This window comes from Sciurus carolinensis, chromosome 7, assembly GCF_902686445.1.
Source record: "Sciurus carolinensis chromosome 7, mSciCar1.2, whole genome shotgun sequence".
NCBI classification, from domain to species: Eukaryota; Metazoa; Chordata; class Mammalia; order Rodentia; family Sciuridae; genus Sciurus; species Sciurus carolinensis.
This window is the reverse complement of record NC_062219.1, coordinates 97,848,971-97,876,754: the sequence shown is the minus strand read 5'-3', so window position 1 is coordinate 97,876,754 and position 27,784 is coordinate 97,848,971. Positions and strand designations below refer to the sequence as shown.

General features: G+C 35.2%; 1 protein-coding gene across 3 annotated transcripts in view; it reads right to left on the bottom strand.

The window, feature by feature from the left end:
* Window positions 1-322: 322 nt before the first annotated feature.
* Khdrbs2 (KH RNA binding domain containing, signal transduction associated 2) overlaps window positions 323-27,784 on the bottom strand; it is a 616,356-nt gene continuing 588,894 nt past the window's right edge. Inside the window, exons 12-16 of one of the 3 annotated variants that reach the window (XR_007109614.1) lie at window positions 26,868-26,900; window positions 25,971-26,138; window positions 8,392-8,483; window positions 1,095-1,201; window positions 323-501 (exon numbers count right to left, since the gene is read on the bottom strand). The gene's annotated coding sequence lies outside the window, so the exon portion shown is untranslated. Of the gene's footprint in view, window positions 502-1,094; window positions 1,202-8,391; window positions 8,484-25,970; window positions 26,139-26,867; window positions 26,901-27,784 lie in introns of those variants that run through there. The other 2 variants (XR_007109613.1, XR_007109616.1) reach the window with 2 other exon arrangements.

The window sequence follows — 27,784 nt, the reverse complement described above, 5'->3', positions numbered from 1 at the left end:
TTATTCTATATTCCTACACCTGAGTTAGTGGTTTCTCTCAAATAGTACTTTCAATCATTTACAGGTTTGTGGGTCAATACATATTTTAAAATGCTCAGTAGAAAAATTTTAAATTAACTCCTATATACTCAAAGGGATAGCAAAACTATGTACTGATAGAATAGTCTAAAAAAAGACACAGTGACTGAAAATGTAATGATTATTTTCTTACTCTTGCCTCTTACATTAGTTATTATATTGAATTTACAAGAAATCAGAATAATAAAAATGGAGACATGTTCATATTTAAGACACTATTTATTTAAACATTTTACAGTTGTATGATAGGGTCTGATAACTGAAGATCACAGGTGGATGGAAGTTACTTCTGTTTAAGCCAATGAACACTTTTTTGCAGGTAAAAAACAGGTGAATGATTGCCTTGTGGTAAAGACCCTACTCCAACCACTGGAGGTTCCAATGTCTTCCACAGTGAGCAGGATTGTTTTTAGAAGAAAGTACCTGAAACCAAATGAGATGTACATAAATTGAGAACAGCTTCTTGGGCATTTCTCACATGAAATGAAGGCTATTGTAGTGTGGATGTCCGGATGCCTGAACTGAGGCAGCACAGGATAGCTGCACATGGAGTGGGGCTTCTATCTCTTAAAACCCCTTAGAGACAAGGTGACAGAGGCAAGAGTGGTGAGCAGGGACTAGATTTCATCCTGTCACCAAGGGGGAGAAGCTTGAGCTCAAATATGGGACATGTAAACTATCCCAAAGAAGCTATCTTAGAGTTTGGTGCATATTTTTAGAGCTGAGGTGAGTGGTGAACCCTTGTGTTAGGATTCTGCATACAATTCCCATTTGTCTCTCTTAATTCTGTGGCTTTTGAGACTCAGGAGGGAGACACAGGTTTGCTTTGGAGACAAATTGCTTTAAAACTCAGGTTGGAATTCTAAAGTTACATCTCTCCCTTTCATTTGTGAACATCTGATCATTTCCAAAGACGTTCAATTTTGATCAAAGCTTTAGAAGTGGGAAATAAGAGAGAAAAAGGAAAAGCAGCGTATTACCTACAAGAGATATATAATTTTTAGCATCAGATATACCTTACTTAAGCCAGGTCTGGTGGTGCCTGCCTTTAATCCGGGTGGCTCAGGAGGCTGAGGCAAGAGGATCACAAGTTCAAGGACAGCCTGGGCAATTTAGTGAGATCCTGTCTCAAAATAAAATAATAACGACTGATGATGTGGTTCAATGATAAAGCACACCTGGATCCAATCCCCAGTACCAAACAAAACAAAAAGAAACAAAAAGAAAAAAGAAAGCAAGAAAGAAAAGAAATCTTACTTAGTTCAGGAAAAGCCATTCATTCAATATTCATTCTAAGAGCATTTCCTATATGACAAAACAATGTTAGGTATCTGAGTAACAAAGACAATAGGATTGGTTTCTGCCTCAAAGAAACTAACATTCTCATGGGAGTCACAGAAGAATAAGTAAAAATAATAATACGGTATGTTACATTCTCTAATGTGTTTGCTAGAAGGACTATGAGGGGGAAGGGCAAGGATGAAGGGTCAGAAAATATTTTCAAAAAAGTAGCATCTAAGTCTAAATATCAGATCTATATGATTGTAAGTTTGTATGTGTAAATGGCTCTCTATTGAATTATGTCCGGTAATTGTATCTGTGGTATTCAAATGTAAGTTAGTACTGGCTTTGGAATGTCACTGAGAACTCTGGATTGATTGATAGGGGAGATGGTTTAAGTTTTTAAGCTAGGAGCTACAATACAGCAAATCTTCTTTCTAGACTTTCTGTCAGCAGTGCAATGAGAAGAAAGGGGATTGAAGGTAGGGTGGTAAATTAGGAATTTGTTTTGTTCAAAACTGAAGTGTGTGGCAATGGAGACCTGAATCCAGGAGGGTGATCTTGGTGAAAGCTCAGCGTGTCACAATGTGAATCTGGACTCAAAGTTTGTCTCAAATGGTTTTTCCTCAGAATCGTCTTTTGAATGAAACTAGAAAAGAAGGCTTTAAACCAGTCAGCAAGAACACCCAACAGATAACTGGTTCAGACTATGTATGAAACTCTCCTGAGGTGTAAATATAGTTGTGAAAGTGACATAGAAATAAATATAAAAAGGGAAGAAAGTAAAAGTTGATTCTCTGATGAAGGTACTAGTGTTCACCTACATGCCCAGGTATTTCTTCATTTACCAATGTGACTGCTCTTCTATTTTTTTTTTTTTTTAATCGATGCCAGCAGACTTTAATTTTTCCACATGAATCTAACTACCCTCCCTTCCACAAAATGAGAGTAACAAGGCAAGATATTAAGTAGAGGCCCTTTGATCAAGAATCCTTCCCAGATTTGGACCTACTTTTTCTTCTATAAGATGCAGGGTCTCTGGTCTGATTCCGAGGTCCTTGATCCATTTTGAGTTGAGTTTTGTGTAGGGTGAGAGATAGGGGTTTAGTTTCATTCTATTGCATATAGTTTTCCAGTTTTCCCAGCACCATTTGTTGAAGAGGCTATCTTTTCTCCATTGCATATTGTTGGAACCTTTGTCTAGTATGAGAAAATTGCATTTATTTGGGTTTGTGTCCATGTCCTCTATTCTGTACCATTGATCTACCTGTCTATTTTGGTACCAATACCATGCCGTTTTTGTTACTATTGCTTTGTAGTAGAGTTGAAGATCTGGTATTGCAATACCCCCTGCTTTGCTCTTGCTACTGAGGATTGCTTTAGCTATTCTAGGTTTTTTATTCTTCCAGATGAATTTCATAATTGCTTGCTCTATTTCTGTGAGGTACATCATTGGGATTTAATTGGAATTGCATTGAATCTGTATAGAACTTTAGGTAGTATAGCCATTTTGACGATATTAATTCTGCCTATCCAGGAACATGGGAGATCTTTCCATCTTCTAAGGTTTTCTTGAATTTCTTTCTTTAGTGTTCTGTAGTTCTCATTGTAGAGGTCTTTCACCTCTTTTGTGAGATTGATTCCCAAGTATTTTATTTTTTTCGATGCTATTGTGAATGGGGTAGTTTTCCTAATTTCTCTTTCTGAAGATTCATCACTTATGTATAAAAATGCATTGGATTTATGAGCATTGATCTTGTAACCTGCTACTTTGTGGAACCAACCTAGATGCCCTTCAGTTGATGAATGGATAAAGAAACTGTGGCATATTTATACAATGGAATATTACTCCGCAATGAAGAATGATAAAATTATGGCATTTGTAGGCAAATGGTCGAAATTGGAGAATATCATGCTAAGTGAGATAAGCCAATCTCAAAAAACTAAAGGACGAATGATCTCGCTGATAAGCGGATGAGGACATATAATGGGGGGTGGGACGGGCTAGCATTAGGTTTAGGGTTAGGTTTAGAGTTAGGCCAAGGAGAGCAGTAAGAATGAAGGAAAGAAGGACTGTGTAGAGGGAAAAGAGGGGTGGGAGGGGTGGGAGGGGAGGGAGGGGTGGGGGGGGAGGGGGAAAATATAATAAACATCATTACCCTATGTAAACGTAAAAAAAAAAAAAATAAAAAATAAAAAAAAAAAAAAAAAAAAAAAGAATCCTTCCCAGAAGTAAGAGTGGAGAGGGTGGTCTCCATACTCTTAAGGATGGGAAATCCATCCCTTCCTCTCATCCAACCACCCTCTTTCTTGGAATTACAAGATAACTATAGTGGAGAAACAGATAATCTGTTCAACTCTTTAGCAAAGTGCTGTTTGAAAGAGGAGTATAGTTAAGAGGTGCCAATAACAACAACTGATCACATGCAGAGTTTGCAGGTCATGCTGTATTCATTGTGCAGGTCTTCAACATAACATTGTGATAATCGGCAGCATGATAATTATGTCATCGTTAGAGTGAAAAAAAAGTGTGGTAAATAAAAAGCTGGAAACATTCATTTGAAGTCAACCACTCATATTTTAAGTGGCTTAGCAGTACAAGGAAGGAAATTATTTTTCAGTGAAATAGAGCAAATAACTTATTACAAGAAGTTTCAAAAGAAAAGGGATTGTTATCTGAAATTTCAGATTTTTTAATGGGTTTTCCATGACTGGGGGCTTGTCTTCTTTGCGTTTCGCTTTCTCACTTATTGAGGAGCTGCTGCTGTTTTAATCAGCATTATTCAAGTTCTAAAACAAGACAGGAATAACTATGAGAAAGAGCTGGGATTAAATCTGAGCATAGCCAATATAAATTTGTATGTTAAAATAAATTTTAATATACCTAAATACTACTGTAATACCAAATAATCTTCAGAGGAAAGTGACATGTAGCAGGTAGAACTGTCCTGGTCAGGAGGTAAAGAAGAAAGAAAATGATGAAAAAATTACATTCCAGGCATTGTGCTAGGCACTTTATTAGAATAAAAATACTTTTTGGATTAGAATATGCACATATCATAGTTTCTCACTTTAACTGAGAGGATTAACAAAATGGCATTAATTCATCCTAACAATAAGGCTATAACAGAAGCAATTTTGAAAAATAATTTCAAATTCACAAAGTAAAGGTTCAGATAAAATTAAAAACTTATAGGGAATTGGTTGCACATAGCATATTTTTGAGTATTTATATTTCATACCTTTGAAAAATGTAGCTCTGTTAATGCCCATGCTTTAGCTTCAGTTCTACAGGGAATGTCACTTTTGATCTCCTTGTTGTTCAAAAATACTTTCCTGACAGGGACATTTGAACATTTTTCTTAAGGATAAATCACCTCAAATTCATCACTGCCACAGAAAATTAACAAAGGCAATATCCTGTAGATCTCAGGTCACAATAATATGTCTCTATACTTGGAGGGCAGTGTGCAATTACACAAATATAAATGAAAACCAATATTCTCCCTTCCTCAAACATCCTAATTTATCTCTCTCAGTTATCTTTTCTGAAGTATTCATGATTTGAATAAAAAAAAAAAAAGCAGTAACAGTCTACTTATACCAAAATAAATTACCCTTTGATATCCAGTACAGCAACCTAGCATTTGAGAAAAATAGAACTTCACAAAGGCTTAATATATTCAGAATTTGACAAAGTGTGACCTATTTATTGAAGCAGAAAATGCACCACAGGTTTTTCAGTGTTTCTTTCTTTCTCTTTTTTATTCTAGAAACAGATAAATCATATTTACCAATGAAAGAAAAGAACTACTTCTAGACTTACATATCCAGGGAAAAAGAGGAAAAGAAATAGAGGAGGGAAAACACAGGAATTCTGACTCAGAAAGAGATTCCTAAGATATAAAATGTGGTGGATTTTAAAAGATTTCCTACCAATGTCAAAATATGAAAAATTTTGATGAATTTATGTAAAGGGAAATAGTAATTACTGTAGCTCTATCTGTCCCATAATATATGGGACAGTTTATGGAAGACACATGTCTGTGTTGCCATTTTTCATAGGAAACATTATCTTTGTGAGAATTTTAAATATACTTGAAAAGGGAAAAATAACACTATTTTACAAAATCCTTGCTCTGATTCAGGCATTCTCCTGGGTGCTCTTCTTTATGGTAGCACTTTTTACATGTGCCTGTTTAATTTTCTGTCCTTTACTAGACTACAAAAAAGAGGAAAAACCACTGGCGAACATGGACAATTCCTTATAAAATGATTATATAATAAAACAACAACATCCAGGAACAGTGGGACACTCCTGTAATCCCAGTGGTTTGGGAGGCTGAGGAAGGAGGATTGCAAGTTTAAAACCAGTCTTAGCAACTTAGTGAGGCCTTAAGCAAGACAGTGAGATCCTGTCTCTAAATGAGATATAAAAAGGGCTGGGGATGTGCTCAGTGGTTAAGCATCACAGGGTTCAATCCCTGGTACCAAGCAAAGAAATAAAACCAATAAAATGATATACTGCACATTTCAGAAAGAAATGATAAGCAGTGATAAATACATTTTAAAAATATTTTTTAGTTGTAGATGGACATAATACCTTTATTTTATATTTATGAGGTACTGAGGGTCGAACCCAGGGTCTCACATGCACTAGGTAAGCGCTCTACCACTGAGCTACAACCCTAGCCCCACAATGACAAATATTTGAGGAGATAGAAAATGTTTTACCTGATCTAAATATTATACAATGTATACATGTAACAAAACATCATATGACTCCACATATACAAGTTTAATGTTTTTATGTATTAGTTTAAAATATATTTAACTTAAATGAAAAAGTAAATTAAGATTTGAAAAGATATTTTTAAAAGTGTCAATGACCTACTGCATGTTGTGATGAAGGACTTTTATGTCGCAAAACAACAAAGAGTACACATGAATGTATGGATGAGATACCTTTATGGTACTTGTGTTTTAAATAGAACAATATTTTTACTATGTTTAAATCTTCCTAAAGTTCTTTCATAAGAGGACTTAAATGAAAGAAAATTCACTGATATCATTTAACGGTTTTGCAAAGTACCAAAATAGCATGTCATTGTAATTAATATAATTAATCTTACTTAAAAATTTCCATATGGTGACCATTATACTAATTAAGTAAAACAATGACTACAAGATTTTGTTCAACCACAGTTTTAGATTTTATACCACTCCATGCTTTAAGTCAAATTGGGACTGAAATTGAGTTTTCTAACAATCTAAGTGTTTTTTCTTTTATTTAGTTCAATATACATTTAAAATTATATAGAAGCATTAAAAAAGTCTTTCAAATGAAGTTCCTGCATTCATCAACTATCTCTCCCAATGGCAGAGATCAGATGTGGCTAGAATGACTTGTGTCCACAATGCTGCAAATCAAATTAAGGGGAAAAAAATTGGTAATAGCTTTTGAGACCCTTGAAAACCACTTCCAGTCTAAAGCCACAAGGGCAAAAATGATCAATAATAGTAGCCATTTGGTTTCATTCATTTCTTTTAATGAACACACTCACAGCTCACTAAAAGCATTCTTGCAGGACTGGGATGGATTTCAATTCTCTGGTGACTGACAAAAATAGAGCCTTTGATAGAACCAGGAGGGGGCCGCATTGTTCTCTCCTGTCTTTCTCCTGCCCTCATTTTTAGACCCTGATGCTGTTTAACTCAGCAACATATGGCATTTTGGTACAGACTGACAAGCAGTTGATCTGCAACTGATAGCTAAATTCTCCACATGGTTCTTGATATAATTTATTTTAGGAAAGCATCCGAATTCTGTGGATAGGTTTAAAATATGTAAAATCTGGTAAATGTAAGGATAAAGGACTCAGAAAAAAACCTGGGTTCTAAATATTTTATTAATATTCAATAGGATCATTTTCATTTCTGTAGACATTGCCCTAGTTCAAGTAAGCATTAATTTGCATCTAGTAAAGTGTCATTTATACTGTAGATACTTAAAAATTGCTTTTGATAAATGAACAACATCTAGATTATTATTATAGCAGCCTCTTGTCTCACTTACTCAAGTTTGCAATTATCTATTTTATAACTAACTTCTAGAAAAACTCTTGATTTTCTACCATACTTAATTCCCTATTTATGGAACTCGAGTTTTTAATTTAACAAAAATCAAAATTTCTGTGCCTGAAGTTAATCTTTCCCCACTAATGTCCCTAGGTTCTCATTTCTTAGTCTCTAGTTGATCTCTTATTACTTAATTTCTTCTACATCTTTCAAAAAGTACATTTCAATTGTATGATGTCTACCAAATATAGTTGTAATCTACAAATGCAAGTTGTAAAAATTTCTAAAATAAATACACTAGTTCATCTATAAACAGAATAAAAGGTCTCCATGATTCAAAAAATATTCCTCTCTTGTATCTAAGTAAGTGGTGACTTAGGCAAGAATGGAAGAATATGTGGGGATAAAGTGAAGGTGATGATTACCTGGGCCTCTCTCTTTGAGAGTTGCTTCTTTATCTCTCTATTTTTAATGTTATCTATACAGGAGAGGTTTTAGTGTTCAAAGGGATAGTAAATCTTTTCAGAGTAAATTAACAGTATCATTACTGACCATGAGTAAATTTACTTAACTGTATGTTTTAATTCTTTAAATGGAGGTTCTCAGGGGTTCTACTGTAGCTATATATCACACAGATGGACTTATATCCTGCGCTAATATTTCATACAGCAAATGGGGAAATGCAGTTATAAACTTAGATTGAAACTCTTAAAAGTATGGGAGAGATAGGGAGACTTTCAAATGTCTGCTTCTGTGGTGACAACCCAAAAATATGGACAAATTTTAATTTCAGAAATATTCATTCATCAGGTAAGTAGTGAACACCTTTTCTATCCCAGAGCATAAAATTTAACTTGAATATTTACCTTCAACAAGATTATTCAAAAGTCTGGATTCATAGTGACTATATCACTGGAATGTTATTGTTTGGAATAAAACCATCTTTGGCCTTACCATTTCACAGTATTGGCCATAACTTTCCACTTGCTGGAGTCCCAGAGAATCTGGGCACATCTGCCAATCAGCTGTATCAAGAAGTGTTCACTCTGAGAAAACAATGCCAACAACAATTTATGAGATCAAACATAGAAGCATATTATAGAGTAGAATTCCTTATTTGTTCTTCCTCTCTTATCTTCATTCTGAGATATACATATCCCCAAATACATTATAAGTTTCTGCCAAAGTATGTCCTTAACTGAATCCCAAACTCAAATGGACTTTCTCTTATTGATCAATCATTCCATCCGAAAATATCACATTAACATTCCAAAATAATTCTTTATGCACTTCACTTATATGTTCAAATGGCATCTCTATGAAACTTAAAAAAAAAAAAACTCCTTATTTTTTATTCAAAGACCTCAATAATTTGATTGCTTTTTATTGTATCAGGCATTTTTTAAAACTAACCACCTCCCAAATTTTAAATGCCATAGGACTCCTGAGCATAAGGTATATTTACCCACTGCCTTCCCATATTGAGTTTAGCTACTTTCTCATTGCATTCTTTTTTTCCTGAATGCTTTTCTCCTCTCCACTTGGTCACATCAGGATCCACACCCCTATCAACTGTCCTTGATTTTTGTCCTGGAAGATGTCCTCATTAGCAAAGTACACATAGGACTTTCCATCTAATCCAGTGGTTCAAAATGGCAGGTAATTTATCCCCATGGAACATTTAAAAATATCTGAAGACATTTTGGTACTCAGAATTGAGGAGGTGAGGTCTCCTACCACGAAGAATTATCAAGAAATAGCTAATTGAAAATATCCATAGTATTACTGTTGAGAAACTCTAAACTAATCCAGCCGATTTTCTTTCTTTATTTCAATCCTGCCCATAATTTTACTTCCATATCTATGTGCTTAATCATCTATATTAGAATACAAGCCTCTGGAATACTACTACCACATCTTATTTAGAGTTTTGTCCTCTGCAAAACCTAGCACAAATTCTGGCATATGTGGACACCCAATAACATGAAAAAATCTATAATGATATTGAATATCCTGTTCACCATTTATTAAAGAATGAACATACAGAAAGAAGATACTTACCAATAAAACAACTAAGTTCAATACTTTCTTTGATATCTTTGATGATTTAGTAGTCATGTGAGAATCTTTTACTAATTAAACTCAATAAGTATTATTCTGGTGAAGAGAATTTGTGGGTTAATATATATTGACAATTGGTAGTAAACAGACATATTACAAACTTCACTGCGTTTTCATAATAGATGAAAAGTTTAGAGTTTGAGGTTTGCATAACTAGTATCCCTATCTTTACTAGGGATATCATCTCCCATCTCTGATATGTTAAATTTGTTGAGTTGTTTTTTACTGTTATAATTCATTTTGCTTTATGAAGGTTTCTCAGCTACTGTGTAATAGGTGTTGGTTAAATCAGTTCTAATTTGTCCTCCTTTAAATGGAGAATCTTGGTTATTGGACAAAATATAACATCAAATTATCTTGCCAATTTGCTATAAATATTTGAAAATGATGCTATTGGAGTACATCAACCGTTTTTAAAGTTCCCTTATGAACTGAGCTGGTGTTTTGCTTGCTAATGAAATATCTATGTTTACATAATGTGCAAAGTCTCCCATATAAGGAAAAATGAATGGAGTTAGTTATTTTCTGTTCTTGAGGACAATGGTCAAGCTATTTAGCCTGACATTTAATGTACTCACAAACCTGTCCCTACTTATCTTTTAGATATAGCCTTCAGAAATGTTCTTTCACTGATGATTTTATTAATCCCTTACATCTCTCTTTCCCCACTTCTCAGATTTATGTCTTTTTTCCTCCAAGTTTTTCAATCATAGAATGAACTTTCTCTTTTTTTCAAATAATGTTATTGTATTTTTATACCTTTATTTAATTTATTTATATGTGGTGCTGAGGATTGAACCCAGTGCCTCATACATGCTCGGCAAATGCTCTACCACTGAGCAACAACCCCAGCCCTGAACTTTCTCTTTTTATCCCATACCAACAAACTTCTTGAACTGCTGCTCAGTCCAACACATCTATCTCACCTACTAACTTTAACAACAGACTGCCCTCATCTTCTAAAGCATACCTCTGCTTTTAAAACCATAGTATCATACCATGTAAGTTATATTGCCACTATTTGTCACCATAGTTGTGCATTTTTCCTTTTCCTTTTCCTCCAGATTACAGTCATCTTTGAGTCACACTTAGCACCTAGTAAATGTCCTATACATAGTAATTACTCAGGATGCTTTCGCTGAATAATGTTGAATGAGTTATAGTTTTGTTTTATAAGTAGAAAAGTGTGACAGCCTATGAAATAAAATTTGTTTTTCCAGTAAATAAATGTTGAGAAAAATTAGGAGAGGACTATTAGAGACATAAAAACCAAATGACAAAAATCATAATATATTATAGACAGGGTAGCAAAAAAAAGGATGTTTGAATCTTCTTTGGATACTGATTTGAACAAACCAACCATAAAGCAATATCTCTGACACAGCTGGCAACATGTGTGCATGGGATACATGATAGATAATATTAAGGATTTATGCTATAACAAAGGAATGCTTGTTATGACAAAAATAGTTCTTATCAGATACATTCACAATTATTTTCAAATAACACATTTGATATTTGCTGTATAATATTCAATTGAAAAATATAAGGGATAACAAAAAGTTGCAAACATTTGGAAAATATTATTTACTGAAGAAGAATGAAGGGTATATGTTGTTACATTGCTCATAATATCAGTGTAGAAATATCTACACAGAAATATCTAAATATTTCTGTGAAAGTTTAAAATACATAAACTGCTATAGAAGAACCATTTTTAAGTCATTCTTACAGAGGGAGAATAAATAGTCATTTAAGATATCAAGTTCAAGAGATTCTTGTGACTTGAATAGATTTTCAGTTTACACTATGTAAACCAATACTCAGAATCAATTCATCACTCAAAAATATTCCATTAGTTGCACAATGTCCTTTGTATATCACAGAAGACTATTGAGTGTTTAGCCAGTCTGACTTTTTACTTGTCATTATTATTCATAAGTGTCTAACTTGAAGGTGGTTAGTGTCAACACAATAGATGGTCATTTATCCATAATGATATACCCTCTTGAGAGTGACCAACAGCCATGTTTAAAAAATTCTGTGTGTGTGTGTGTGTGTGTGTGTGTGTGTGTGTGTGTGCTAGCTGGATTGCATCTACTCATCCTCAGCATCATGGAAGAGAAATGTGAAGAAAATCTTCCTTTAACAGAAATGCCAGGGATCAGGTCAGTTGAGATAGAAATCGTGGACATGATCAAGTAGAAAACACTAAAGACAGATGATAGTCAAAGACAGAGAACAGATGAACTGGTGATTTGAACTTTAGACTTCTTTATTGCCAAGTGTTTCTCACATACTTGTTCTTGTCTTCCCATTTTCGTTGCCACTTTCCTAGACAAGCTCTTCTTTGTGACTCCTTCAGTTGAATCAAAGCCTCTTACCTTGGTTAACTCCATTAACATGCTCAAAAAGAATAAAATCTGAGTTATATTATTGTGCCTAATATATCAATATGGAAATATAACCTCCAAAGAAGTTCTCTAACTCTCCTAATGTCTTCTCCTGTTTTGTTTTGTTTTAGTGTCAGGGATTAAACTCAGGGGCACTTAACCACTGATCCACATCCCCAGCCCTTTTTATTTTTTATTTTGAGACAGGTCTTGCTAAGTTGCTTAAGTCCTCACTAAGTTGCTTAGGCTGGCCTGGAACTTGTGATCCTTCTGCCTCAGGCTCCCAAGTCACTGGATTACAGGCATGCACCACCATGCTCAGCCCCTCCCAGCACTCAGCCAACATTATGCCCTTCCTTCCATTGTTAGAGGTGTACCCCCATTTTCCTGTGGATTACTTCAATAACTTCCTTATTGGTCTTCTCACTTTGAATTTTTTTTTTCTCTCACATTCACTATAGGAAGTTTCCAGGTTAGGCTCCCTACAATATTGCATTCATCACACCACTCCCATATTCAAAAACCTTAACTAGCTCATCATTGCCCATCAGATAAAAAGTCCATTCTTATTCCCTTAGTATACCAGATCTCACAAATCTGTCCAGGGTCTAGCTACATTCTATTTGTGACTTCATTTAAGCACTGTAAATCAACTGAACCAATTGCACTATTCTGAAAATACACTTTGGGGTCTTCATTCTTTGATTGATGATATTCCTATTAATTTAACTGTCATTATCAAACATTTCTACTTGAGATATCCTCAGTTCTTCCTTTCATTGTCCCTTAGCATGAAGATTTCCTAGTCTTGGTCAGAACTAGCCTTTCTGTAACTTTCTATAGTTCTTCATGGGTGTCTTTCTTGAATATTTTTCTAAGGGGTATTATAATATGCTATGAATTTCATTTCTCCAATCAACCATAAGCTACTTGAGAACACAACTTTTTGTGTCATCTTTGTAGCTCTGGCACAGTGGTTTGTGCTTTGGAAATGTTTAGTAAATATTGTCTGAAGGTCTGACAGGATACTAACAATTCTAAGCAAAGTGAGTTTGAGATTCAGGCAAAGAAAGTGTTCCCACAAATTTTAAAAAAATGACTTTAAAATTTCAATTTTGAAATTATCATCAGTTAATCAGGTTAATTATAATTTAATTGGTCCAAGGATATTCTTTGCATTGTCACATTTAATCCCCTCAATCATATAATTTTTTAGATAAGGAAACTGAGACTTGGAAATATTAGGTAATTTGTCCATATGTGGTCTGAGATTCAAATTCATGCCTGCTGGAAGATAACCCTCACCACTTACTTTATTATTTAATGTGTCTGAGAAGTCCCAAAGTTTTGAAGGGACACATCAGGATATTAAAAAATTCAAAACAGATGGTATTCCCTTTCTCCATTTCAAGAACAAGTTTCTCTTTTGTTTTATGCAGTGAAATTATTTATTTTTAGCTTGAATACCTAGAAGTCAGAGCATTCACTTTTTCGTCATTCCTTTATTACCTATTTCACACAAATTATTTGCTTGAATGCATTTAAATATATACTCTTCACTTAATCTAACAAGAATAAATTTTAAACAAAATTAAAAGTTGCCTCTTACCCAATGTAGACACAATTAGTCTATATGCCTATTTCAACACTGCCATTATTTTCTAACATATAGGTTCTAACTTGCTTCTGTAACTGTTCTCATAACCCATTTCTCTCATAAGGAAATCAACTTCATTACTTGATAGGCTCATTTCCTACTTGCTCCAAATATTTTTAGTTCATTACAGAAAAATTTCCCCTTTGAATAAGTTAGTTATGAGAACATTTAAAATGCAATGCATTTTAAATTTTATTTGGGAAATGCATGGCTTTCCAAGGTGGCCACTTAAGATGATTCATTTGCATATGTAAATTATGATATGTGTACATGTGTTCATATATACGTATTTTCCGATATGTGTGCGTATACACGTTTTATTTCCTAGTTATAGCTTATGTCATAAATATCAGATAGCTACTATATATAAGAAATTCTAAAAAGATTTTAAAAGAAAAATTTCTTCTGGGGAGAAAGAGAGAGCAATGCTTGCATGAAGGAAATGTGATATTTGAGTACTCCATGGAGCTTTTGGATAGGCAGCTGAATAATCTCAGGATATTCAAGGTTAGTCATTTCAGTGTTTCCTAGACCTCTATCCCCATAAGATGCTACTGTGTGCAGAAGCAGGTGAAGAAGTGATTGGTGATAAAATGCTTTGGGAGCATGATAGCACATTAAAGGCTCAGAAACATCTACAAGGAAAACATTTTCACTTTGTTTCCATCACATCTTAAAACCGATCACCCTTGTATTCTTTACACAACCTTTACTAACACTCCTCTATCCAGTTTAAGTAGAACCATGATATTTAGGCTCATCATTGTGATGGTGATATGCATGGTGCTACAGTATTATCTCACATACTCTTTCCAATAAGCATTTTTTTTAGCCTTTAACAGTTTTCTGGTGTATTCAGTTTATCATTTACAAGTTGTATACCTGGCAAGTTTTTAAATCTCTGAGCATCATGTCAGCCTCCTTGTTTGTAAAATCAGGATAACATATTCATAAGGTTGTTGAAAAGATTAAGAATCAGTGGACACAAAAGTGTTCACTGTGATCACCTTATGGTGTGATCTTGGGCAATTCCCATAACTCAGCTAGAAAACACTAATATTTCCATACAGTGATAATCTTTGCTTGGGTAGTTTTGAGTTACAGGAATGTTATGTAAATAAGCACACAATCTATAAATGAGTATTTTTTTCCTACAATGATCACTAAATAAACTCCAGCAGCCTCAGGTGCCTTAAAACAGTTTGCGTCCAGAGCCTGTGGCTCTCAGATCCAGAGGAGTAGGCAGATGCCTCAAAGGCCATATTGCATAGTATGTGTCTGTCCCTCTGAGGATCACTACATTTTCCCTCCTGTATTGATTTTTGTACATATAACAAAAATACATGAATTCCTTCTCACTTCTAGAGGATCATTTATTATATAAGAAAACAAATAGTTACAAGGAAATTATTTTGGGTGTGCAAAACAGAAAAGCACCTGTGAGTTGGCTATGTAGCCTAGAGATGGAACATGTCCCTACCTTGAGGCTCTGGGTTCAATCTCCAGTACCAAAATGATAAACAAAAGGAAAAAAGAAAAAAAGAATAGTATTTGGTAATTGTGGAGAAATGCTACAATATATGTTCTCATTAAAGACAATTATTGTGGTTTCCTGAACTTATAAAGTCATGACAAATACAGTCTTTGTGATCTGGTCTTCGTGTATGTTAAAAAAAAGTCCCTGAGTTCCTTGGCATCCACAACATCATCTTCATGTGTCAAAAAAAACACACTTCACTTCCTGTGCAACCAGAAAAGTTCATTAGTTACTTGAGCTTTTCTGTATCTAATTTTTGTCCCATTTTTTATTGGTGTATTATAAGTATACATAATAGAAGAATTTGTTAGTATATATCATACACACAGTATAACAATCTTTATAATTTGGTCTGTATCATTCCCCAATATTTCCTCTTCCCTATATTCATTTTTTTTAACAGGAAGTAATAGGTAAAAGATGAATACATATGCTTTCTATTTAAATATGCAATCTATCATTTTTTAACCTTTATTTTTATGATTCTAGGAATATAATTTAAAATTATTATGCAAGTGTTCTATAAATGATAAATCATAATGAAAATGTTTATTGATAGCAATGACAATAAATTGACATGTAGGATTTTTCATATTTAGGTTTATAATTTTACTTGTTTTATATATCAGATGAGGGACTGGCCTCTGTCAGTATTTTCACTAACAGATATCAAAAAGTTAACTAGGCATGATGTTTATGTAAGGTAATATGTAATTATCTACAATTATACATAATTATAGATAATTATGTAACTTTAATACAGAGCTCTAACATTTGTTAACCATTTGTCTCTGCCATAGAAATGAATTGTGACCCAGGATTTTAAAATATCAATTCTAAGATGCACTTACTAAATTTTTAAAATTTGGAATCAGGATAAGTCTCTTAATCAATATCCAAAAATTATTGATTACTTATCTTTTATACCAAAAACATTTTCATTTAATATGCAACATATCTTATGACCAATTTTATGCCACAGCTAAACGATATGGAAGCTATTGTGCTACTTTATGTCTATGGCACTTTTGTGGATAGAAGTTTGTTACTCAGTTAGCTTCCATGATCTTGTATGCATCTCATTTGCTTGTTTTGCTATGAAGTATTTCTGAATTTTTTCTACCATAGTCATTAAATGCTATGATTGAGGTAACAGATGTTCTAATATTAGTTTTTGTGAAAGGCAATATTGTGAATTATGAACAATATCTTAGTCAAAAACAGGGAAGTAGTGACCTAACTCACAATATGCTTGGACCAATCTTACTTCCTTAAATGAAGATCATAGCACTGAAATCACACACACACACACACACACACAAAAGTTTCTAATTAGGAACAAAAAAATCTCAGAAGTGACTCAAATTCAGATCTTGTACAACTTGACCTAAAGTTTTTAGATTTCTTCTAAAGAAGGAAAACCAAACTAATGTGACAATGTTATAAGATAAACTTTACACTAGTCATTGGTATTAAGCCGTCCTGAATTTTTATGAAACCAACGGCCTTCCTAATTGCTTGAACTATTTCAGTATTAATTCATTATTTCTCTATATAGTTTCTATTTGTACAATACACATGAGCCCAATGTCCCAGGGTTTTCATCAGAGTAAGAGTATGCTCTAACTTCAGATGGAAAATAATCATTATGATATCAAGAAATGTCCTAACCATCCCCAGCCACCAGAATCCTCTCAAAACATTATCACTATCCTTTCCTGAATGCATCCTGATAAGGTCATCTAGTCAGTCAGGCAGGCAGAAAATATTTATTTAGTACTCAATATCAGGTGTTGTTCTAGTTAGATCTCTGGAACTTAAGGGGTGAACACATGCTTGACCTTCAAGGACAGCCTCATATGGAGAGAAATAACCAGATACTGAAACATTATGGTAAAGCAATACCACTGAAAGACCACAGGGACAGAGAGAGGCAGTCAGCAAGCATGGCTGGGAAAAGGAAGAGACTGGAGTGTGGCCTGAAACTGTATGTTTTTCCTTTTTACCAGATCTCAATTTTTTCAACTCTTCAAATTCAGTCCTAGGGTACCCTAACCCTCACACTCCTTCTGAAGCAATATCATTGAATCATCAATTCACTATTTCTATATGCTCATTGTTTCCAGAAAGACATCTCCAGGGCAGATTATTTTCCTTGAGCTCCTAAAGGGGTTTGAGGAATTTTTGAGACTGATCAAGAAAAAAATATGACCACGAGGTGGAGGAAATACACAAAACCTTTATCTGAGGGCTACTTTGGGAAGTGGAGGCCAGGTCAGAGAGAATCAAAGGGCAGTAGTGATTAGGTTTAGGTTTTGATAACTTGTGATTTATTCTAGCAGATGTGGAGTGAAGTGTTGTGGGGTATGCAAAACAGGTCGATTTTATATGGCTAAAAATATGCTTGCATAGCATATTTAAAAAATAAACTAATGCATCTGTAAAAATTTGATTTTTTCCCCCCTGGTTGACTTTTGAGTTAATGGGTTTCAGCCTGCATCGAAAAAATGGCCTAAGGGTTGATGTGCAGAAGCCATCTTTGGCTCATTTATATAACAGCTCCACATCAGTGTAATCAAATGACTATGTAACATTTCCCTCAGCTATCACATAAGTATCATAAAATTAACCTGATCAAGACAGAACTCTTGGTATTTCCCCAGTTTTCCTCCTCAGTAGTAGAACTATTATCCAATACTTGAGGCAGAAACTCAGGGATCACAAATGGTTTCTTTCCAATCCAAGTACCTCCCAATCATTTCTCCTGTCTAGTTCTCCATATCTAAACTATAAAACTTTCTTACTTGGATTGCTCTGATAATCTGCTAGGTTGTGTTATTTTACTCAGATCCTCCTCCTTCCACAAGTTCTCCCTCCAGCAGCCACAGTTGTCCTTCAAAGCATGTATCAGAGCATGCCAGTTTCAATACCAGTCCCTCCAAGCTCTTCTCATGCCATCCTCTCTGGCTCACCAGGGTCCAGCTGCAGACTCAGTGACTTGCTCATGCTCCTTCCCACACCACAGCATCTGCACTGATGTCCTCTCTGCCAGCAGTTGTTTTTCTCGCAGCAACTGGTGTTTCTTCCTTTCTCAGGAAGGCCTCCTGTAACTGGTCTAACAACTCTCAATCTCCCCACTGCCCATTCCCATTTTTCTGTTTTAGTTTTTCATTTACTTCTGTCATAATTATTAACTCAGTTTGTAGCTGGGATATATGTTTTGCTTATTGCTGCAAACCCTCTTTAGACTCCAGGCTTTGTGAAAGGAGAGACTGTTTTTTTTTTTTTTTTTTTACTGCTTTTTGTTTCATAGTTTTAGGTTTCTTTTTATATCAGGTATCTAGTGCAGTGCCTGGCAATGTAATAGGATCTATCTAAATATTTGTTAAGTGAAATCATGCATACATTAGCAAAGAATGAAAAACATGGGGAAAGGCAGATGAGGTTTTTTTGTTTGTTTATTGCTTTTATAAGGGCTAAAGATGTTATTTTTTATGCTTTTCAGTTGAGCAATATAAAAACTGAATAGTGCTTTTTTGATGAAGCAAAGGAATTTGAACATCTATGGGGAATGTGAATAGCCTTTGAATGAATATTTTGAAGACCTTTGAGCTAAATCAGTTGAGATTCCTTAGCAAGGCTGGAGTTACTTAAAAGTTCTCCAAATGTGTTTGGAACAAAGATGATGATACAAAAGTAGCATTCATTTGGTACTTAAATGACATCTGAAGAAACATTTTCTCTTAGGGGTAAGAATTAAGGGAAGAAAACTATCAAGAGGACACAACAATATTTGAGAATCTGAATTTACACCATGCCTATTTACATTTCTAATGCAACCATGGCTATATTCCCATCTCACTCTTACTATTATTTGTGTATACATTATTCCTCCGCTCTCTTTTTCCTTGCTTAGTCCTAGTGGGAATTTATCCATTCTGTATTAGCAGTAAATCTGTATTAATTTGGAGATGGTGACAAAAATAATCATATCAAGAATAAGAATATGACTGATGAACATTTATTATTACCTTTGTGCTTTGCATTCTTATGAGGGCTTTATACATGTTCTAACTTATTTAATACTAAGAAGAATGCAGCTGAGTTAGGTTTTATGATCTCCATTTTATAAGTGAGGAAACAGAAGTGAAGCATGGTGACATGACTTGCCTACAAAGAAAGCAGTCTTTCTGTCTGTGGACCAGGAGTTGGAAGCAGACAGTCTGGGTCACCCCACACTCTACTGCACATTCCTGTAACTATGTTTCACTCTTTTCTCTCACCAGGATTTCTTATTCAGGAGAAAGGAGAGCATTTGCTATGGGTATATTCTAAAGGTATCAGGATTTACCAGTAGAGAAGAAATAGGTTGCAGCAGTAAGTATAGAGATGTTCAAATAGCTTTTTTGCTACACCATTTGGAAATCATTAACTTTTTAACTAAAATATTTATGGTCTTTTTTAGTGAATAGCACCAATGGTGAACAGCAGAGATTTCTTGCATTTCTTTTTTTCTTTTCTAGGTAAAAACAAACTGAGAAATATGGGAGCCTCTTTCTGGAAGGAGACGGATTCTAAATTTTTTGGAGTAGAGAGAAAAAAATGGGACTTCTTTTAGTTCTGTGCTTTACTTCTCTCCTTTCTCTCTATGTTTTTTATTGAGTAAAATTTAAGATGTGATATACTTAATGATTGTTAAGAATTCTTCGCTTTCATTAATTCACTCATTCACCTATTATTTATTCAATAAATATTTATGAGTACCTACTATGTGCCAGGATCCCTAGTAGGCTTGGTGTTTAGAGGTGAAGGAAGTTGAGGTAAAGAAAATCTGTGGATGGAAAGAGAAAATCAAAACAAAGTAAACACATGCATATGCTCGTACATATTGGTCTTTCATATGTTACTTAGTTTACATCTACTATTGTATGTTGCATATTTATATAATTTTTTCTCTATTCACTTTATGTGCTTATTCTATACATACTTTCATAAGTATGCAATTATAAGTTGTATGAAGAAAATGAACAGATTTTGTGACAGAAAACCAATGATCAATGATGACAACTGTTAGAAGGACAATGATGGTTCCCAGGGAAAGATAGCTTAGGAATATTCCTTGCACTAAAGGAAAGTAGATGGGGTCTTGAAGTTCCTGTGCTACCCAGCCTGACCTGCAGCATCTCTGGTCTAGAATAAGGAATCCAGTCAGAACTGTGTCCTGTGTAGGTGGTCCAGTGCCTGTGGACCCAGCTGCAGGGTGAGCCCATAAGTATGTTCATTTAACAAGGAGCTAAAAATACCAGTACAGATATTGGTGAAATGTAGAAGACATTTAGCTCATAAGTCTATGCTGTGAACATGCTGTGAGGAGATATAAAAGAAAAAGTACCTCTGACCGCAGAGCTCTGAGTCTAATTGGGTAGAATAAACAGATGCATGAGAAACGACACCGGAGGCAATGGACCAAAGTGTGCAGAGAGAGCCATTATAAATGGGATAAACAGAGCACGGCTGAGCTCATCCTTTTTAAAGGAAATGAGTTAGAGACATGACATTTACTTAATTGATGGTAGAGGCAACGAGAATATATTTAGATGGACACGAAAAATAAAGGCTTAAATTTAGGAAGACACACTCAGGAAAAGGATGCAACTTCTGGTGAAAAAGAACAAAAACAAGGTAAAGATTTGAGTTTATCCTAAACTTGCTAAAGTGCTACCATTCTTCATATTTGCCTGTTTCTCTTGTGTATCCCTGTTGTTCAACAAGGTCATCAGTATTTGAAAAGCAAGACACAAACACTAGGTTTGTTTTTAATAACTATTTTGTTAGTAAAATATTCCTAATATTAAAAAAATTAAAAAATAAAAACCTTCCTTTTCCAAAATCTAGTACTAAATTTTGCCCAGCCCAGGAGGGCCCAGAAGGTTTGGAGTGCTGTTCAGAAACAGTTTTAAAAATATGTTTTGAATGATTCCTAAATGCCAAGGAAGTTACTGGGTGCTAGAAGTACAAAGATGAAACACAGTCCTGTTATTATGGAGCTGCAAGTCCATTCAGAAAACAGGGAGGCAAAAGTATTATCTCACATAATCCATGATGGAAACACAAATGAGGGGACTACACACAACACAGCCAAATAGGAAGCGGGAAGCTCAGTGGGCACCCCCAGAAAGGTGATTTCGGGACAAGAATTTATAATACAACAAAAGAAAATGAAAAAGAAGCTCATTTCAGGAAGAGGAGTATTGCAACAGAATAGCAAGAATGGAAAAAAACATGGAAGATCTCACAAAACATTATTTTTAGAAACTGAGCATTGATGTATGGTTCAATGCATAAGTCCAAAATAGGTTTAGAAATGCATGGGACACACAACTCTAGTTTGACACTTTCAGATTAAGAAAATGTTTATAAAACTAATCTGAACTTTAAAGATATGAAGTTGTTTTGTGTCCTTGAAAATAAAGCAAAGGAACAGAATTCTAGTATGTAACTAACCTATCATATCCCAATCCTATTATTCATGAATGTGGAAATAGGTCTGGAGACCTTGTCATCCTTTGTGACTTACCAGGAAGGCATTAACATTTAGCAGCTCAACCACCTGTAAGCCAGCTCCCTGCCGTGCATTTGAGGAATGCACTGTGAAGAGGAGAGACAGGCTAGGTTAATAATCAGGCGTGATGCTTGAGTGTCTTCTGACACTAATGTTAGCAGAAACAAAGAAAAATACTTTCTGTCTCCATCCCAGGGACATGGCACAGAGCAGGCTCAAGGTAGAGTCATCATTTAACTAAAGGAGAAGAGCTGCAAAGAGAACAGTGGTGGTAGGAGCTCATGCTCCAGAAGGGTCTCTCAGATCACTATGAAGAGTAACAGAACTGCCCTTCTCGCAGTGTTACTTGCCCAAGAATTCAGTATGAGCAGTTGCCTGTGTCAGACGTGGGATCAATCAGGGCCCAATTAGGAAAACAGAATTCGCTTAGAATATTTGAGTGGCAGGAAAATGACAAAAACAGGAAAAAGGTAATCAAAGAGAAGATGAAAAACAGAAAAAAGTAAGACAATTCAGAAATTGGTAACAGGGGATGCCAGCCCTGGATTAAAGAAACACAGGGAAAAGAGGTATGCTACAGCAACCCAGGAGCCTTAATACCTGGTGGGGACTGGAACAGGGCAAGCTGGGGAGGGAGCAGGGAAGAGAAGCGACTGCTGCCCCAAGAAGAGAAGGAGACAAAATGCATGTCAGGAGTAATGCCCAGTTTTCTCCCTTCTTAATTTCTAGTCTCTGCCAGGGTCCCCACCCCAAAGACTCCATGGGCAGAAGTCAGCAGCACCTGGGTCAGGGATCAGATCTCCTCCACTTCACTGAGCCAGAGGACAGGCAAGAAACTGATTCAAGGGCAAACAGGCCTGAAACAATGGAAAACCCCATTAAGAGAGCGGAGGTAAAAAAATCATGGAATTATCTCACTCAAGGATTGAAGATTATACTCCAAAGCTTGGGTTCTGAAGTTTGAGTATAAGAAAAGTATCTTTAAGACACTTCTAGAAGGTCAATGACAAATGGGGACAGCTGCATGCACAACCAATTGGTGTTACTTTAGCTAGAAATGCATATCAGAGAAAAAAAAATGAATTTTTTTCTCTAAAAAGAAATCACGTGTTGATGTCCTATTTTGTGAGACAGCTTACACGTATGATTCTCTGTTGTGCTAGTGTATTTTACACATCAGAAAATCCTTGAATTATCAAACAAAGGCTTATTTGCCTAAATTACCAAGCTGGCCTGACACTGAGATGTGGGGTTTGTTTTGAGTCTTTGTACATTTAGTGACCTGTGGTATTTTGATAAATGCTATTGCCTAAAACTATTCAGTAGGAAGTTTGGGCACCATCTGTGTTTGTTTCTGTAGGAGCAGTAACTGCCTAGAGAAAAATCTGATGCTCATTTCAAAGATGCAGTATAAACAAAATCCAAGATGATGACTTTAACATAATTATTGTACCTTTCATTTACATAGTGCTTTATGCATTTCAAAGTGATTTGATGTGCTTTTATTTAAGGGAACCTTACAAAACTTGGGGAAGTTTGGTATTAGCTTTTAAAGGATATACAAGTTAAAGAAGGAAGATAACACTGGAATTAAGCAGTCTTTTAGAAGACTAAAAAGCCACACACTCTCATCTTCTGATGATATTAATAGAATATATTCATTGAGCCTTGCACTTTCTAAAGTATCACACACTTAACTCATTCCATCATCAAAGCAATCCTATAAAACAGGTACTATTATGTTCTCATTTTAAGGATGGGGAGACCAAGGTCTGGCTTTTGCTAGCTGTTATGTCACAGTTAATAAAAGATTCACCCTAGAAAGTCTAAAAAATACTCTCTTTAGCAGTGCCTTCTTTAAATATTTACTTAGCAAGCAACATTCCTAATTATAAAGACATATTTATATTGGGTCTCTTCTAAATGTGCAAGTAACTCAGTGGTATGCTGATAAACTGGCTCACTGACTCTCTACAAAAGAAAAAAAAAATCCTGATTTATAGCATTTGCCAATTTCCATTGTATAAAGAGATTTATCAGGATCCACTTCAAGCTCCCAAACTGAAGTACCTGGAGCCTTGGCAAGAAGGAATTCCCATATTCGGATCTCATGAGCTTGTAGCACTAGGTCCAGATACCACTGCTGATTAAAATCCCTATTGTACAGCTGTTGAGTGCCTCAGGGACGTAACAGTCTACTCCTGAAATATCATTAACACATGAATTCATTTTATTTTCAGCTTTTTTTTTTGTTGCCCAATGTGAATTAAACTATTTTGGTTTTGTTCCTGTTCAGTTGCTGCTTATGAAGAATCATGTGATCGTATTTGTTTTCAGTGTTTTTCCCTAATAATGATCAAGCTTCTTGGGGAGGAGGCAATCAAGCAGCACTTGACTGGGGGAAAGGGAGGCAAAAAAGTGCCACCACTCCTAAGATGGCCGGTGGATACGAGCCTTGAGCTGGGTATCACACATCTTCCAAACTAGTTCCCTAGGTTACTTTGCAGCCCAAATGCTTATAAAGATTCTACTTAGCAATTTGGAGGTTCTGGATTAGTCTGAATTCCATGTGCCTGTCAGAATATAGTCACCTCAAGAATTCATTGAACACTCTTTAGGATGGCATGGTCATTTAAAGTCCTGCTACCCTACAGTCATGTTAAATGAACCAGAAGCAACTGATGGGGATGAACAACCTGGCCTTCACGTAGAGGTACCAGGGCTGAACTCACAGGCACCTGTACTGTGACAATAACTTCTGCCTACACTTCATCTTCCAGATCTGACCTTCCCCTTCCCTAATGCCAAAATAAATGTCTGTCTCACACTGAGAATGTTCTAAAAATGTTTTACAACTAAGTACTGTATGAATAATATCATCAAAGCTTTCTGCCCTCAGCCCACTCTACACTTTTCCCATTTGTGTTTTGTTTCCATTCTTTACTCTTCTTCTTATTTTCTCCCTTTAAAACTATTTCCAAATGTATTACAAAATCCCTCATGGAGAATATGAATATCTCCTGACATTTTTTTCCATAACCACAACAAAAGCTAAGGAAGCTTGGCTTCTCTGGTGCTGGGAAGACCTAATGTAGACTGAGATGAAGATTCTATGTATTCTATTCCTGCCTTTAAAGTACCGTTAACAGCCCAAACTAAAACAGAGACAGAATAACCTTCTCCTACAGAAAAATAGGGGGCAGCAGACAGAACTTGGGAGAACTTCTGAAACCTTGCTGCTGTCTGTGGCTAGGTTTGGGGACTCTACTGTGTCCTGTTGTGGGGTTAGGGTTACGGTTTGCCAGTTTTTCTGGGCATTAATGTAGAAGAATTCTCCTGATGCCTACATGCTTACAACTCCTTTGCCCTCTCTACATTTATCTACATTTATCTTCTTCCCTTAGGTCTTTTTCTGAGAGACAGAAAACCTAAATATTTATTCTTATGAGCTAATTGTTAATTCTTTGGTAGCCCTCAATTCAAGATTAAAAAAAAAAAAAAAAATGAAAGTAAGCTAGGCCTGGTGGTACACACCTGTAATCCTGTAATGAGGCAGGACAATTGTAAGTTCAAGTCTAGCTTCAGCAACTTAGCCAGACCCTGTCTCAAAATAAAAAATAAAATAAAAAGGGCTGGGGTTGTAGCTTAGTGGAAAAGCACACCTGGGTTCATTTCCCAATACCACAAAACAAACGATCAAATAAAGAAAACAAAACAAAAAACCAAAAAATGACCCAAAACTTCACAGCTAAAATACTAGATCCTTCAACTGGAAACCATGGTAATTTGCCTCAAAAGCAAGGGGGAATGAATAACCCAAGTAAATTTAAGTTTCTCACTCATTCAACAAATACATATAATATGTATTCTAGATACCAATCCCTATGGTAAAGATCTTATAATCAACTTTTGAATAAAACATGAATCCTGTCTTTTGGTGCTTTTTAGTCTAAATTGTACTTATTATCTGTGATAACATTTCTTTATTATGGATATTAATATTAATCTATGCTAATATATGACCTTTCAAGTAAGTTTTTAAGCCTGATTTTATGTAGTCCTCTCATAGATATATTAGAAAATAGTATTTCCAGGTATTTATTGGTAAAATTTTTTTTATTTTCTATCTCATACCAATAGATTTAATAAATTGGTTCTAATCAAATTAGGAATATGAAGTACAGGAAATAAAAACCTTCAAGGAAAGATTTCATTTTAAGCTACAAAAGAAAAAGAAAAAAAAAAAAAGGTTGTTTCACTTACCTTCTGTCCATTTTGGAGTTTTTTTTTTTCAAAACTCATCTCTTCTATGACACCATCTTTTAAAAATCTCAGCCCAAATTAACTTCTTTTTAAATCTGTAATATTAATATATTCCACATGTATTTTAGTCCATTGGTTGTTGTAATCCATAGTGCACATCAGAATCACCTGTAGAGTTTTAAAAATACTCATTTCCAGGTTCCAATCTCAGAAATTTATTCAGTCAATGTAAACAAGTTCTGTTTTTGTTTGCCTGTTTTTCTGGCACTTGGGACAAAATCTAGGGATGCTCTATACCTGAGCAACATCCCCAGCCCTTTTTTTATTTTTATTTTTTATTTTGAGGTAGGATTTCACTAAATTGCTAAGGCTGGTCTTGGACTTTGGGTCCTCCTTCCTCATTCTCTGGTAAAGCACTGAGTCTGGCCTGGCATCTATATTTTTAAAACACCATACTTGATGCTGATATGCACATCTAGTCAAGAATCACTGTTCAAAACATACTGGCATTTGGTAATGGCACACCATCCATATCTATGCATTTATATTCTTGTATCCCTGAGTAGACTGTGATCATCTTGTGTATACAGGTGCAGGCTTATATTTACTCTATTCTCTGCAGCACACAGAACTTCATCTGCACTACAGGGCTGGGGATGTGGCTCAGTGGTTAAGCACTTTTCTAACATGTGTGAAGTCCTGGGCTTGACCCCCACCGCCTGCAAACAACAACAACAACAACAACAACTTACTCTGCACTAAAAATTTCTATAATTTTTTTGAAACTACTGTTTATTCCTCCTTTACAATTGTTTTTCAGAAAGATTTCTAAATTGGAACATATCTAGAGAGGTTCAGAAAGGGATACTTTCTTCAGCAATATGAAGTTAAACTTACATTGCTCAAATCCAAATCCTCTTCTTATTTGTGCTGTTGCAAGGAGAAAATCAGAAGATTTGAAAAGGTATATAAAGCACATTGCCTTATGAAGCAGTTTCTGTGTGATAGGTAATACAGATAAGAGGTTACAGAAGTCCCTTTGCCCCTGTGAAGTTTCCTTTGAATCCAGATTCTGTGTCTTAAATCCTGGTACTCAGTTACTTCCAGAGGTATGCAGGCATAGAATGGTCAGAGCTGGAGAGGCCTGCTGAAATGGTTTCATTCCCCAATCTTTATTTTTAACCTATGAGCCAATTTAGAGCTAAAGCAAAACAATTCATACTTCTTCATAGGGTTCACACATTCTGCCTTGCAGAGCTACTTTAAGCAATTGTGGTATACACAGGGCAAATCCCAAGTACAGTGCCTGGCACAAACTAGTCACTCAGCAAGTTATGGTTATTACTGGTAGAGTGATGTTAATACCCTGAAATACAACCCAGTTGTATTGGAGTTTAAGTTTGGTGCTTTTCTCCAGTCTCTTGAAAAACACAGTCCTTATCAAGTTCTAACATCTAGGAAGAATAATAAATTGGAACTAGTGATAATTTTTGAATACATTAAGTAGAATGAAGTTAATTATACCAACAGGCAAATAGGAAGACAGTACACCATATTCTGTCCTATGTTGGGATACATCAGGCTTCTGGATCCTGGTTTGCCCACTATGAGAATAGGTCATGCTGTTTAACCTTCTGACTCAACTGCAAAGTGGGGACAATAAAAATACCTGCCTTATTGGATTATTGTAAAGAATTTATTGTTCATAAAAGCATTTCAAAGTCTCTAACCTATAGCAAGTGTCCAATGAAGATTTTATTAATAACTTTTCATTATTATTTATAGATAAGGCTACCATAATTTGTCATCCATAC